Raw genomic sequence first — 16,217 nt, forward strand, 5'->3', positions numbered from 1 at the left:
GAGCAATTGCCTAAGATTCATTCCTATGATGTGGAAAAGTAAATTAATGTACTTTTGGGAAGCACTTTTGTAGCAAGGGCAAATTTGGCCCTCACCTTTGAAGGCTGGGTGGCCTCAGCCTCTATGGTGTATGTGTGTGAGAGAGGTTCAATGTGCTTTTGTACGCAGAGTTCATACAGATGCACTGCACCGGAAAGTGTCCTTCCTGCCTTCACACACTCATGCCCCATCCAACATATCAATAGATCTTTTGCTGGTATGTCCACAAAGTTCCAAAGCTTTGCCCCAATGTGCACTGAATCACAGGGTTCCCACAGATCTAAAGGGTGTCCAGTCCAACCCTTTCCCCTTGCAGCAAAACCTTTCACACCTACACTACACAAAAATCCCTTTTACACCTTGCTCTGCCTCATCTGTGGCATAAGCAACGATGCCTCCTGAAGGAGGTGCTTACAAAATTTAAGGAATGTAGGTGCTTTCAGACAACAAGCCTAGTTCATGCTAACGAGGAAGGCTGAAATGATAGCAATCAAAATAAAACAAAACCTCCCCCAGTACAGTAATGGTATTATATTGCTGGTGTGTGTGTGTGTGTGTGTGTGTGTGTGTGTGTGTGTGTGTGTTGATACTTCATGACCCTGAATGTAGTAGTGAGACTGATATCAGAGCCTGAAGCCAAGGAGGTCTACTTGGTCCCCGTATCCTCAACCTGACTCTCGTTCCATCACAAAAGAGGGCATGGATAGTGGGGGAAACCTCCCCCCTCTCAGGGGGCGGGGGAGATAACAAAGTTCTTAATAGTATCTTGATAACTGATTAAGATCTTTTAAAACTGTTTTCCCCTTGCACTATTTTGCAAAACATTTCTTGCACTCAGTAAATGCCACATTTATATGATTCTTCAGCCTGACACCTGTTAAGACTATGATAGCTCCCATTAATTTATTACATCAAAAGTTCAGTTAAAGCCACTCTGGGATAACAAGACTTTAAAAGCCATTAAAAGGCAAGAGATTTTGGATCAAGCCCCAATTGGCCTTAGTTCAGCTACAGATCAGTTGCTGCTAATTGCATGACCTGCATGAGAACGCTGGAATGAATCCCACCCCTTCCAAGAATCAGGCCCCAAGCAATAGGAAAAAACCAATGCTCTATCCTGCCACAGAAACCCGCCAATCAAGCTGCTTATTGCAAAGCACACCTACTTCACTCAGCAAATTGATGGAGGCTCCCAGTGCTGAAACTCCATCTCAGTTAAACGGTGACGTCACTCAGGTGCACAAACCAAAACATTGGCACAGCTTCCGTTAACATGCTGCAGCCCTTATTTTGCTGCTTGCTAAGCTAAAACTGAAACTCTGCAGTGCTAGATTTCTGGTCCTATTAAGCAAAAACTGATTTCTCTAGCCAGTTGTGAGCAATCACACTTTCCCCCCAATTCCTTCAACACTCAAAACTAAAACAAAACAGGTCCCTTGGAACAAGCATGTTGAATTCTAGTATCTCAGTTCTTCCAGTGACTGCAGATTTTAGGCTTGCTTAATAGCCTTTAAATATATGCATTAAATGTCAACAATACAAACTACACTCAACTTTTAGATATTTTACCAGCTGAAACTAAGAAGCACCCTTGAAAGATTGCTCACTGAGGCATGTTTGCCAAAAGCCTGATACAAAGCAATTAATTTTCAAAATGATGGCAATAATCTTGAAATAGTTGAAGCACAACAGTGCTGCCTAATATTCCAGCTGCTTGGTATTTAGTAATCTAGTAATTTTGGGCAGCGCAGACATGCTGAGGTTGAAGAGAAAGGCCACTGTAACCTTGCATGCACTCTGTTCACCATGGTTACTAGCTAAATAAATTAAAGTATCAACATCTTGTCAAATACCTCGTTGCACAGGGCAGGATTTCTCCCCTTAAAATAAAATCATCCTAAAACAAAAAAAACCACACTAATGGGGAAAAAACCAACAACCGCAAACCACACACACATATCCCAACCGCACTCACACCCCAAAACCTAGATAGACCATTTCATGAAAAATGGGAATGCAATCTGAAGCTGTATAAAATCATGCCCTAGTTTGCAAGTGGAGTCCTGTCTTTCATCCCCTTGTGCTGCCTTTGCCACCTGACAACACACTTCTACCCACAATGCTCTCTCTCTCTCTATGCCTCACGCACGCGCAAGCACGCACCCAGAGACATGCTCTCTCTCTCTCTCTCTCTCTCTCTCTCTCGCACACACACACACCTCGTCAGAGAAGCTGGAGTGAGCCCACACTCACACACAACACACATGCAGACACTCTGCAGATGCCAACTTACCCACAAGTTCTATTTCAGTCGAAACTGGCGTCCTCCACTCCCCTACCTCGAGGGGGGTGGTGTTTCTCCCTCTCTTCTGTTGCAAGGAGGGTGGGGTGGGGGGGAAGGCCACATCTATCTGAAAACACTTCTAGGCAGAAAGAAAGCATGTAGTTGCAGAACAAAGAAAGCCAGGGCTACCTTAATCTCAGCAGCGCAAGGCAGCCAGTAGCTATTTTTCGAGTCTGCTCTCTCTCTCCCCCCTCTCCGAGGGCATCCTGCGCTCTCGCTCTTTTTCTTTGCCTGTCCAGCTCCTGCACAACACACATCAATTATTCATCGCTTGTCTCCCGGTTTCCAGGCAAAACCAATCACAGATGGAGCCTTGCTAATGGGCTCATGCCGTACTTGCCAACAGGCTATTTGTGCTGCCAGCGACAACCCTCCAGAGACAATAAAGGGAGAATCAGGTTCAGCTTTAGAACTTCACACATCTACGCGGACAGACCTGAAACAAGCGAGGGGGCACGCAGTGGCGTCCGCATGACATTGCTGGGAGAGGGTGGGCGGGCGGGCGTCTGTGTGCAGCGCTTGCAAATATGAAAGGAGGCTCCATTAACAAAAAAAGAAAAACACCCTCCTCTCTCCCCCTCCCCAACGCCGCTTGAAAGGACTGGAAAGAGATGAGGAGGGGGAGAGAAATAAAGAAGAGGAGAGGGTGGGGGGAATCAAACACTAGGAAAATTCTCACCTCAACTGCATGTTACTGGTATTGATGGTTTCCTTTTGCTGTCTCTAGTGGTCCATCCCTTTGCTCTCCCATTATACCCATCTATCACTTACGTGCGCATGCACGCACGCACACACACACATACACTCACAGACAGAGATACACACAAGCAGACACAGCCACTTTGCCAGAAGGGAGAGAGAAAGAGAGGGAGTGGGGTGGGAAGGGGGGGGATCCAGGCATCTCACATTTCAAACTTGCAAGGAGGGGTGGTGCTAGGAATATTAGGACAAAGGGTTGCTCTCTGGAACGCTGCCAAAAGGCTAAAATTACCCCCCTCGATCAATTAATCAGAAGCAACACTTGTTTGAGTGTGTCTAGCAAGCCATTAAGGGCGCCTGGTCAAAAAAGGGGCTTCTGTTTGGGAGAGAGCTGGTGTACAGGGTCTCCCTGCATCCCCTATTTAGAAATACTGTTGACTAAATCCATCAAACTAGTCATGCTAATTAAGCGTCCAGAGGAGGAAGGTTCTGCTTTTTAGGAGACAGCAGCTACGTTGGTGGCTTCCTGCGTGAAGGCAATCAGCCCACAAAAAGGAAGGGGAGGAAGTGGACACACGCCACCTGTACCAGAATACGAAATTCATATTGGCGTAATTCTGGCATGAATCACTGTTTGAAAGAACAAAACAAAGAGGGTTGTTGCCATTTCATCAGCTAGTACACCTGAAAAGAAGGTTCAAGTGGATGGATTTGGAGCCGAGCTTTCATTTGGCTGTCTTCCTCTCATCCAGCAGGTTACTCTCTGGGGAACATCCAGTATTTATGCAAACCTTTATGTGCTCAAAGCTCAGCACAAACTACATGTGAGAAGCAACTGCAGTCTAATAATTTGGCACTCGTTCACACATGTCTGGAAGCTTAACGCAGGAAAGGAGCAACACACACAATTAGAATGGAAAAAGGCACTTTTACTTCTCAGCCAAATTTACAGTAATCATGGCTCTCTTTGACCTAGTTGTCAGCTGTTTCACATTATTTGCCCCAACCCATTCCCCAGATCCAGAAGTGACTTGTGGGACCATTCTTGTGCCAGCAGATTATAAAATGAGAAGCAGTCAAAGGACAGCAGAACGTTTAGGATACTTCAAGGAGAGTTGTGTGTATGCTATAATTCTATAAGATCACAGGGCAAAGAACCCCAAAGGATGCAATGGGTCATTGTGTCTGTCTGCTAACCAGGGATGGCTGTGGGCAGGATTCCTGCATTTGCAGGGGGTTGGGCTAGATGACCCATGGGGTCCCTTCCAACTCCACAATTCTATGGTGCAGAATAGGGCACAGAATTTAGATTCTGGAATCTCAGCTTTTTAAAAAGCAATTTTCTAGATCTTATGGCTCAAAAATATGCTTGATACTATGCAGACAAACTCTGAAGGAATCTCAGGAGAGGTGACTGTGTAGAATTTCAAGTGGTTGAACCACAGGTCCTTGTCCCTTCACATGACTATCAGAACAAGAAAAAGCTACCCAAATTTACTCAGTATATTTTATACAATATATTTATTTAATTTACTAAATGTGGAGCTGTGATGTGTTATTTAATCCCCTAAGCAGTAGATCAGGACCGTATACAAGGCATGTCAATGCAATTACTACTACAGTATAAACAAATCTGATATCTAGGAAGGGATGCCTAAGTTCAGGATCTGATGTTTCTTACAACGGCACATGATCCTGAGCTTGTAGATGCCTTACTCAGATACTCACGAGCATTGCAACGGGAGAATAAAGAACCAGAGTTCTGATGTTCTGAACAAGTGAGGAAGGTGAAGAATCATAATGGAGGTAAAGGAGCCCCAAATCAATTTCACTGCCCCACAAAGGGGTAGTACTGTACTTAAGAGAATAATTTATGGGCTAGGAAATCCCAGTGCCATATTATACCCTGCGGAGGCCCCTAGGCAGCCAAAATCTTGGGGGGCCCCTTGTAAAACTAAGAAGGCTTGATTGTAAAAAGGTGCCCATAGGCCAGTGCCTACTCTGCCTATTTGGTAATCCAGCCCTGGGAAATCCCCAGTTCAAATTAAAGCTGTGCCAAATTTCCAGGAGTTTCAAGGTTTAGCACAAAGGTATTGGGGAGGGGGCAACACTCCAGCTGAAAGGCAGGCCACTTCTGCCCCACTGCTGGTTGTTCTGGAACTTCTTCCCTTGACATATTACTTCGAAGATAATTGACTCTCAACAGGAAAAAAAAATCCCAGCCATAATTTACACTCTGAACAGCAGCCTCATCCAGACTAACCCTCAACCCCCAGATTACTAATATGAGGATAAAGTTGGCCTACCATGCAGGGCTGTAGCAAAGGTTACTGAGGTCATTTATAAGAAACACTTTGAGCACTTAGCAAGAGTACTATATTCCTCTTATAGCAGCAGCTTTCAGCATCAAGATAGGAATATACTGAATATTTTTTTGAGAAAATATTTTGGAGATTTTAAAATTGTTCCAACTGTACAAATTATTTACAGGTCAACATACCATACCTTTTAACAAGGCTTTCAATAATAGTTTTAATGAATTCTGTATACAAGGTTTAAATTTCAAAAAGGGAATTGAATCCCGGACCTTTTAAAGAACAACTACTTGGCTTTCGTTTCAAGACATTTTCAAGTTAAAAGAAGTCATGTTTTCTGTATGGAGTGAATGATTGCAAAGTACGTAAACAGGAAGCCAATGAGAGCTTTCCCCTTCTCGGAGGGAAAAGTGGCAGTTTAAGTTGTGGCCAACCAAGAACCAGTCTTTCCTTGACACAGCATCCTGTGGTAAAAAACCCACTTCCTATCCAAGCGCAACCTTCACAAAATCCATCAAGCCTTGCCACAGATGCGCTTGCCTGGGCTATCTTGCTGATTTCAATTAAAAGAACTGAAAACTGGCAAGAATGTGTTTTGCCTTTTTTCTCTCAGACTAAAAAAGCAAAGAAAGAATCTCGTGGCACCTTAAAGACTAACCAATTTTATTATGGTGTGAGTTATTGTGAACTGTAACCCACTTCATTTTGGTGAAGTGGGCTCTAGTCCATGAAAGCTCATAGCATAATAAAATGTGTTAGTCTTTAAAGTGCCACAAGACCCTTTAGTTTTATTCCATGTTTCTCCAGCTAACGCACCTACTCATCTGGAAATTGTTACAATAGAAAGGACCAGCGTTCCTTTGCAAGCATCTGCTGTACATCACAGAAATTGTTGTTCTCAATTTAAAAAATAAAATAAAACCCACAGTATGACATTATAGCAGGGTATTTGGAATGTCACTCTCTTTTATTAAAACAGAACTCATGCTCTTTTAAAAACTATAATTATGTAGACAGCAGAGTTGCTCAAGAGTGTATGCAGGAGGAAGTAAGAAAATGGATGTGTGGGGCGGCCCTCCAAGACTTAAGTCTAAAATTAGGAGCTGAGCCTTAGCCAGGTCTGTGGATAAGCATATGTTTCAGGGGCTTATATACAGAGCCCTACTGATTGTTAGATCTTTCTGCAGTTGATAAATGGTTCATCTAGAGCGGGCATCCCCAAACTGTGGCCCTCCAGATGTTTTGGCCTATAACTCCCATGATCCCTAGCTAACAGGACCAGTGGTCAGGGATGATGGGAATTGTAGTCCAAAACATCTGGAGGGCCGAAGTTTGGGGATGCCTGATCTAGAGTTTGGAGTCATGACTCAACACTAATCGCACAGGTGTTTACAGGGCTGCTCCTAAGTGGTTCCACTCATGGTGACAGGTTTGGGTCCAACATACATTAGGAATGAATCTTAATGTATGTATCACTAAGCTTTTCCCATCTAGGTGCTGGGTTTGGATAGTAATTGCTTGAGTTAGGTGCACTCACCAAAGTCTAAGCCACAGCAACATTGGGAAGAACTGCGTATCCCTATGATCCTAATCCTGCTCTACCCATGGGCAACTACATCCGGGTGCAACAAGTAACAGTCCCAGATGCGGAAGAGCATCCCACAATCCCATCTACCTCAAAGGACTCACGCAATTGGTCAGTGGAGTTGGGTAACCGTCATAATGCTGCTGGGTCTGCATCCGCAAGTGGCAACTGTATCCACACATAGCTGCTCTTTCAGAAGCAGAGCTGGTGCTACCACTAGGCAGAGTGATAGAGCTGCCTGAAGCAGCCTCGGGCACGGCGGAAGACACTATCCCATCAGTGTCCCCAATGTTAAGATATTCAACTGTCAATCTGGTTGGGTTCTGTATCTGGAATTGGGGGTGAGAGGTTGCCACCTGCCAACAGCAGAATGCCTTGAGGAAGCCTTGGTTAGCTTAGCCAGTAGATAAAGGTAAAGGGACCCCTGACCATTAGGTCCAGTCTCTGGGGTTGCGGTGCTCATCTCGTGTTATTGGCCGAGGGAGCCGGCATACAGCTTCCAGTTCATGTGGCCAGCATGACAAAGCCGCTTCTGGCGAACCAGAGCAGCACTTTACTCATTTTTAAATGGTACTTTCGCTAAGCCTTTGAAATTACTCCAATTGCCTTATAGCGTCTATCTCCCATATCAACATTTATTCAGGTGGCATTGTACATTCAAGATTTATCTATGCAATCCAGAAGGCACAAGACTGCAATTCACTTAAGGCCTGGGCCTCACCCACAGAGCTATGCAACTAAATGGGTTGATGGAATAAAGAAGCATTTCCCCATATTTTTCATACCATAGGCAATGAGGATGTTTTTGGGAGTCCCCTGCACCTTTCGATTACAGCATAAAATGCCTCGTGCGATTCAGTACATCCTAATTCTCTCCCTTGCAATATCACCTCTACCAATTTCTCAGTCAATATTGAAATGGAACTCCTGTGCTCTGAAGGGCAGAGACCACTGGATTCATGAGGGCTGGAGTTCTTCAAGGTGTAGCTTCAACCCCTCATATAGGACACTACTTTGACTTAGCATACAGTTTGGGACTCCATTAATTCAGCTGCAGAAACCACAGAGCGAAATACTCATCCCTGCCTCACACTTCCCAGTCTCTTTTCAAAAACACACATAACCTTCCAAGATTGGACACTATCCTATGTCAAAAGTCAAACTGAGCTTAGACTTCTAAGAAGAAAAATTAAAAGTATGATCCACCAGGACTTCCACCAGCAAATTATATTTTTTAATAAATTTATACCCAATACAGATAATTTCCACTTTAAATTTTAAAATCCCCCCCCCACTTCCTATGTAGTTATATCCATGGTCAAGTGCAAAGGTTCAGGGATGCTTAATTTAAAAACTGCCTCCCAGTCCCTCCCTCCCCAACTCTCCTTGTCTCTCTCTCTCTTTTAGTAGAAGCAGTTCACAGTAGACAAATCACTTATCTAAAAATTATGTACTTACTTTTCCTTTGACAAATCTTCAGCAGGTTTCTAATCCCACCATGCCACTTGAAATATCACTTTCTGTGATGACATTTGAGTCACAGTTGTCACAGGCACCAGGCACTGTAGTTAAATGGATTAAATCATACTTCATAGCACATTGCATTTTGGACAAGGAGTGGTTTATCATTGGTAGAAATTAATCATAACAGGTCTTCCCCCCTCCAGGGCAAATTCCCAATCATTTTCAAAGATTACTATGTTTAAGCTCCAATGACGACTGTGTGTCAAATTACATCATGGGAAATGTTGTCTCACAGGGATAACTATTTAAAAGCTCCCACTGAAGTCTTTTTATACCAGGGAGGAGTATATCTATCTCTGTATTGGGGCGGAATATTGCCATAGAGAAGAACTGGGCCAAGACTGATGCTCAGCTCCAGAACCTACAAAACATGGCTTCGATTTTATAATCTACCCTTTTGCCTAGTTTTTGCCTTTGGATAACACACACAAGTACACACACACAAATATTTCATATTATTTTAAAGCAAACATATCCAAAATATACACATTGAGGCTTGAGTTCAATAAAATAAAATAAAATAAAATATTACTTATACCCTCTCCATCTGGACAGGCCTTCCCTGCCACTCTGGGCGGCTTCCAACAGGATATTAAAAACACAATAAAACATCAAACAGTAAAAGCTTCCCTAAACAGGGCTGCCTTCAGATGTCTTCTAAAAGTCAGATACCTGTAGTTGTTTATTTCCTTGACATCTGGTGGGAGGGCGTTCCACAGGGCAGGTGCCACTACTGATAACACCCTCTGCCTGAATAAGTTACACTGTAAAGGCACAGTGGGCAATCACAAGAAGAAAAGGTATGACTTTTCCCCTACATGGACATATACGGTACCCCACTATAAGAAAAATAATTCATTTTCACATATGAAGTACAAGTGTTTTTCGTTCACTGAGGAGCAGGCTCTGCTCTGCTATCACAGTAGGAGGCAGGAATGCTTCTGAGAGTACTCTCATGTTCGAATCCTGTTTGTCGATTTCCTACAGGTATCTTGGTTGGCCACTGTGAGAACAGGATGCTGGACTAGATGGGCCACTGGCCTGATCCAGCAGGCTCTTACAATGCTCTTAAACATTTACTTGTTCAGATATGAACTTTCAATAATATAAACCAGGCATACACACCCTGTGGCCCTCAAGCTGAAGGAACTCACACCAGCCATATATTATTGCCTAACAAGTGTCCTACAAGAACACACTGCCTTGCATTTGGCGTTTCAGGCAGGCAGCAGAAACAAGAGGTTTACTGAACCCTTGGGAAGCCACCATGCATGGCTGGTAGGCTGGGTCACAAGCTGTATGCAGGTGCACTTGGCCTTTATAGCTGCATACTAAAAAGAGAAAGGAAAAAGCAACCACATACGAAGCAGCCAAACCAAACGAATATGGTTTTGAGTGGTGTCTGTGTTTCAAAAACAGAAACACTCCAGGAGTAGCATGAGAATGAGAGAAAAGCAGGTATATTAACTCTGTGGGGTAGCAATGAGAAACTATGTTTCCCCACTGCTCTCTTAAATTAGACTGTTCTAGGGAAATAAAATACCCCTATAATCATAATTTAAAGGCCACATATAAAAATATAAAATGTCTTGGCTTTTTAATGTCTAAGTATGTTTGTTTTGAAATGTAGGGTTGTAATGGTAAAAACTCCTATGGAAGGTGTCATAAGACACCTGGCACATTAAGCTACTTTGTGGTTAATGCACACTTTTTCCCGAAGTCGACTACAATATAGCATGTGAAGAAAAGATATGGCCTGCACTGAAGTCTGACTACCTCATATCCTCTAAGCAAGCACTCAGATTTCTAGGATAGCTCAGTCAGTAAAGCATGGGACTCTTAATCTCAGGGTTGTGGGTTCGAGTCCCATGCTGGGCAAAAATTCCAGCATTGGGGGGTTGGACTAGATCAGGCATCCCCAAACTTTGGCCCTCCAGATGTTTTGGCCTACAACTCCCATGATCCCTAGCTAACAGGACCAGTGGTTGGGGAAGATGGGAATTGTAGTCCAAAACATCTGGAGGGCCAAAGTTTGGGGGTGCCTGGACTAGATGATCCTTATGATCCCTTCTAACTCTACAATTCTGTGAAGACTCTATGAAGACAGGCTCTGTCGACCAAATGCCAACTTTTGAAGCAATTCTAGTAGGGATTACGCACATGTGAAAATGATGTGAGAGATCTAAGAAGCTTAGAAGTGAAGCAAGATTTTCCCAAGGGTTTCCCCTCCCCCCCCCGGGGGGGGAGGGGCAGACCACATTGGTCCAATGTCCTTCAAATCCCCACTCAGCCATTAGGTGACTTTAGCTAAGTGCCTATGTGTCAAACTGTGCACAATGCTAAAACATATTGGAACTCCATGACTGGGGTTTAAATTCTCCTCTTTGACAAGAGAAACAATATAACCTGAGGTCCATCTGAGCTTACTTAAAGGAAGGGTGGGATATACATGTCCTACAAAAATGAACAAAATTGATAGGAGTTTCATGTACAGTGAAGGTATTATGTCAAATTATGATAGGAAAAATAAATAATAAATCATTGGGGAAAAGAAAACACTTACTGAAGCTTTTATGAATGCTCCCCCCTGAAAAAATTATCTAAGAATTTATGAGAACAAGATTAAAAACTGCAATTAACCCAGGCTTCTCTCTTTAGTAATTATTCATATACCTGTTTAGCCGATAATAACTCCTAGCTCCAGGCTGTCTGCCTGCAGTGCTAGGACACAGACAGGAACCTCTGCTAAATTGACTTCCCTGGCTACACTCATGCTTGCAAGAGCTATTTTCAAGGGCAGATGTACAATGTTATATGGGTAAAGGGACAAGCAAATTAAAGATGGGTGTTCTGTCAGAAAAGTACTGAAGACCTTGCGTCAGCATTTACCTCCATTTATAAGACTTCAGGGCTTTAACTCTTTGCTTTCTATTAGGCAAGTTGCAACAAGCAAGTTACAAAAACAGGACACAGTATCTCTACAACATTTTAAGCAGAAACTGACAGGTTTTGTTTTGTTTGTTTTTTAAAAAAAGATGTATATGTTTTTATGGATTTTATTTTTTTCTGGTCCCATGAAGATGCTTCCATTTCAAATGCTAATTCAGCCTAGTCCAAAAGAACTAGCAGACCTGATCACACTCATCTTTGCTGATGGTAAATTAAGAAATGGTTTGCTTTTATTATCTCCTTTGGGAAACATCTCCTTAGGACTCTTCCCTCACCTCCAGTTGTTCTGGCCTATATCACAAAGAGATGCCCACAAACCCCCTCGCCACCAGCTGGTCAAAAGGTTAATGCCCTCAGCCCTCTGGCATCAAGATATCCAGTGCCACACAAAAACCCCAGCCCTGAAGTCTCCAAGTAAATAAGGAATAGGAAGAGTCCCTTCCAGGCACTGGGAAAGATTGTTGCTCTTACACATTCTACATCAGAGGTTCCCCAACTTATTTGGCCTACCTCCCCCATTTCAGGAAAAAGCATGACTCAGTGCCCCCTGGAAATCTGCCTTCTTTAAGCAAAGAAGAAGGGCTGTGTCACAGCCTGCTTGCCATTGGTCAAATAGGCAGGCAAGCTGTGATCCACTTCCTGGGCCTGAGTGAAGCTGAAATGGGTTCACCCAAGCTCGGGAAAACTTGTTGCCTCCAGCACAAGTGCCAGATCCATGGAAGGTGTTGTCGCCATCCTGCAACAACGTCCGACATGGCGGTAAGCATCATTAAACAACAAATGAAACCATTATGAATGGGTTTTCTTCTTTCTTCTCCTGCCCCCTTATTTTTATTCAATGCCCCCAACTGCACCCGAGGCTACTTCTCCCCTGGATCATTCCAGCGCCCCCCACTGGGCGGTATCGCCCACTTTTGGAAACACTGTACTACATAAATGAATTAAGATCATGCACCAATCAATGAGCAATCACACTGGTGTAGAAATCAACCATGTCATTCAGTCAGTCCACTTCCTTCAAAGGCTATTGGATTGGCATGGGAAGCAAGCGTACAGCAGGGCCTTTCAGGCTGTTTAGGTATGGTTCCAATCAGGCAAAAAGTATCTTACAGAATCCCCCCACGCATTTGCTGATGAGCCTCATATTGCATTGGTACAGCTGTTCACACTTACCGCTAGTACTCCCTCGTACTTGTGAAAGAAATACTAGGATACACTATTAATAGCTTTACTACATCTGCATTTTCATGTAAATACTGAAATATATTATATAGATGTATTACAAAAATTCTGTACAGTACAAGGGTCAAGGAGGTCAAAGTTTTCATTATCAGCAGATGCTAAACAAACTTCCCCCCCAAACAAAAGCTTGGAAATTTTGCTCCTAAAAAAAGAGCCCCCTGGATCAGACCATAGGCGTATCCAGGCTAGCACCCTGTTTCTCAAAGTGGCCAACCAGATAGAAATCCACTAGCAGGACATTAGGGTAATGGCCCTCCACAATTGGTTCCTCATCAATTGGCAGTTAGTGGCATACTGCCTTGGATATTGAAGATAACCTATAGCCATTTATAGCCCTATCTTCCATAGATTTCTCCAACCACTTTTCAACGCTGTCTAAATTGGCAGCCATTACCACATCTTGTTCAATTGTTTTTCGAAGTAACATATAGTGGCTAAGGGTGTGAACTGTGAGCCAAGATATCTAAACAGTGCAGATTACATGTTGAACATAAACTCATTAGGTCACCGGAGGTACACCACTATTTCCTCTCTCTCTCTCTCTCTCTCTCTCTCTCTCTCTCTCTCTCTCACACACACACACACACACACACACACACACACGTCTTACATCTGCGGTATGTTAATAATACTGACCTGCCTCACTGGGCTACTGTAAAAAAGAATACGGAATGGAGGTAGGTGAAAAGTCATCAAATGCTCTAATTAAATCATTATATTGATGCTAGAAATGATTACTACAGTATTGTTCCCTTTTGATTGATACAGCATCCACAATATGACAAGTTTTCCTGTGTGAATCAAACTGAAATGAGTAGGAGTATTAATTTCAAGTATGGGGCTTGTGCAGGAGACCTTCCTGGTTTGTGCCTGTGGTCTGCTAAAAACTATTGCTTTTGACACGTATAATCACATAGCCATATCAAACCACTTCATGGCATAGTTTCCAGACAAATCATCTATTCCTTGACAAGTCTTGATGTTGTTATCTTGCGGGTTTAAGAGAGGGAATCGAGGAAGCTTCTTAAGAGCTAATCTACCAAAAACATAGAGAAATAAGCATCAAGCAGCCTGCATTTTGAAGCACTGGTACTCGTGCATTAAATCATTAATGCCCACCATGAATACGCGTTAATCGCCAAGTGATGGCAATATACATTGCTGTTTGATATAGGAACTGTCAGGCGATTTAAAAAAAAAGGATTGTGTTTTTTCCAATCACGTAGGAGAGATGGCACAGGAGCAAACTCTAATGGTCGGCAGCCACTAAAGAAGACTCCTGCCAATATTCTCCTGTCCAACTGGGGCAAGCAAGCCAAAAGTTCTTGCTCCAGGGTGCAATAGGAGTAAATAGTCAGGTTACTATTTTCCATCTTTTGCTTTGAAAAATAATAATTCCTGCTATCCGCTATCCATTCTTTCTAAAAATATGAGGACAGTAATGCTGGGTGGGAATGAAACAATACAAACCACGGATTTGGAGACCAAATACTTGGAAAGGGAACAGTGAATGAATTACAAATGCATCAGAACAGTGAAACTTTAATGAATGCCATCCTCTCACATAAGATGCTTTCTTCAGGCACTTTGACAGCCTTTCCACATGTGGATCCATTGCAGCGGGAGGGTTAAGTTCCAATGGAATGTGTACAAATGCTCACATATTCAGCATTTTGTGAAAACTATGATTTCCATGATAAGCCAGGATTACGGGCTTGAATGTCTCTTCACCTTTGTTAATTGCTGCTGCTGCCCCTACCTTTTATTAATTTTGTTATTGTTTTGCTTTATTGTTTGTTTTACTGCTTTTTTTCACTTGCTTTAAAGTGGGGAGGTGGTATTTGGCCTGTTCTGAATTAAAAAGAACAAAAAAGTGTTGTTACACACACACACAATATGTACAGCAATAAAACTGCTAGCACATTCACAAGCAAAGTAGGGTTTCACATTGGATGGGGGGCTGTGCGTTGAGATTCCTGCATTGCAAGGGGTTGGACTAAATGACCCTCACAATCCCTTCCAACTCTTTGATTCTATTAATAGGTGGTATATAAATGTAATAAATAAATAAAATGTAAATGATGGTGATAAAGTTATGAGGCCAGTGAAGGAGCCTCTGCTACTTCACAGTCATACAGGAGACCCTAGATAGTAGATGGTTTTCAGCAATAGGGCGGGGCCCTACATAACCCCCACCCATTCAGCAAAAAACTGGATTTGACAGGATGATACATAGCACTTTGGAAGCAGTCAAGTTTTCATGAGTACTTACTGTTTGGAGAAAGTTACATTTTAGATTGCTGTATTACCATAGCTGCCAAGTTTTCCCTTTTCTCGCGAGGAAGCCTATTCAGCATAAGGGAAAATCCCTTAAAAAAGGGATAACTTGGCAGCTATGTGTATTACAGAGAACACCCAGTTGTCCTTTTAAAAATATCCTTTTCACATTGCGGTTTTGCATTTCAAGGCCATGAGGCTGGTTCAATATTTCCCAGCGGGAGACAACTACCATTACAAATTCCCAACAATTTACATCTACAGATCTCATTTTAGACCAGCAGCAAATCATTTTTTTCACACTGGGATTCCAGAAGCTGCTATTTTTTTTGTCTTAATGAAATTGCTTCTGCAGTAAGCACATCAAATAATATGATTTGTTAGGGTTCCCCCTCCATGATGGGAAATCCATGATGTTTGAAGCGAATAAGACAAATTTGATTTAGGAGAGCTCATCATACAGGAAACCAACTGTCCCACTTTTTACTCAGATATTCAATATTCAGAATAACATCCCCAGGGAAGAACCTGGTATGCTGAAGCGTCTCCAAAATGAAGTCTGAAATGAATGGAAAGGGGTTCTTATACATTTTCATTGCGCAAGGATTGGTGTAGCTTGTGTTAGATCAATTGGTTCTTTTACAAAGGATCTTAGATTAACTGGTGGAAATTCATGGAGATGACTTGAAAATATGTTCTTTCTGACTTTGGAAAAAATTCCCCAAGAAACATGTCTTCCCTTATGTGAAATTACTGGTAGCTGTGATGAAAGGAAAGGAAGAATAATAAAGAGACCAATTTTTGTGTGTGCAAAAACATTGGACTGGTATATTGTATTTCTTTGTCCCATTTAAAAGATATAGTGGGCATATTTGTCGGCGGTGTTGAGAGGTGCCTTCTAAGTTTTATTAAAATGGTTACCATTTTCCCCCAGACTAGTATTGCTATTTTTACTTTTGGATGCATATGCATTAACTCCATGACCTCTTCAATCAATCTAGGCTCAATCTATTTCCTTGTAAAATTTTTTGTTGAAGTCCAAGTTCCTTCCACTGACCACCATTCTTTTCATCCTATTTCTCCTCCCTAGGCTTTCTAAGGAGAATTAGTACTCGTTTCTCCACCATGCATGGAAGTTGCAGCTCATTATAATGAAACAGAGGGAGTTACACTGAATCTCCCTTCCACCAAATTCTTGCAGGCAAAGATTTAGCAGCTGATCATTTCAATCCACCTCCTTGAC

The 16,217-nt window shown here is 42.5% G+C and overlaps 1 protein-coding gene across 6 annotated transcripts in view; it reads right to left on the reverse strand.

Annotated features, from left to right (window-relative positions):
* The window catches only part of ZMIZ1 (zinc finger MIZ-type containing 1), a 126,341-nt gene that overhangs the window by 90,683 nt on the left and 19,441 nt on the right, over positions 1–16,217 (reverse strand). Inside the window, exon 1 of one of the 6 annotated variants that reach the window (XM_060275011.1) lies at positions 2,333–14,548. The exons of the other annotated variants lie outside the window; for them this stretch is intronic. The gene's annotated coding sequence lies outside the window, so the exon portion shown is untranslated. Of the gene's footprint in view, positions 1–2,332; positions 14,549–16,217 lie in introns of those variants that run through there. 6 annotated transcript variants of the gene reach the window in all.

This window comes from Zootoca vivipara, chromosome 5 (assembly GCF_963506605.1).
Source record: "Zootoca vivipara chromosome 5, rZooViv1.1, whole genome shotgun sequence".
In the NCBI taxonomy this organism is placed as follows: Eukaryota; Metazoa; Chordata; class Lepidosauria; order Squamata; family Lacertidae; genus Zootoca; species Zootoca vivipara.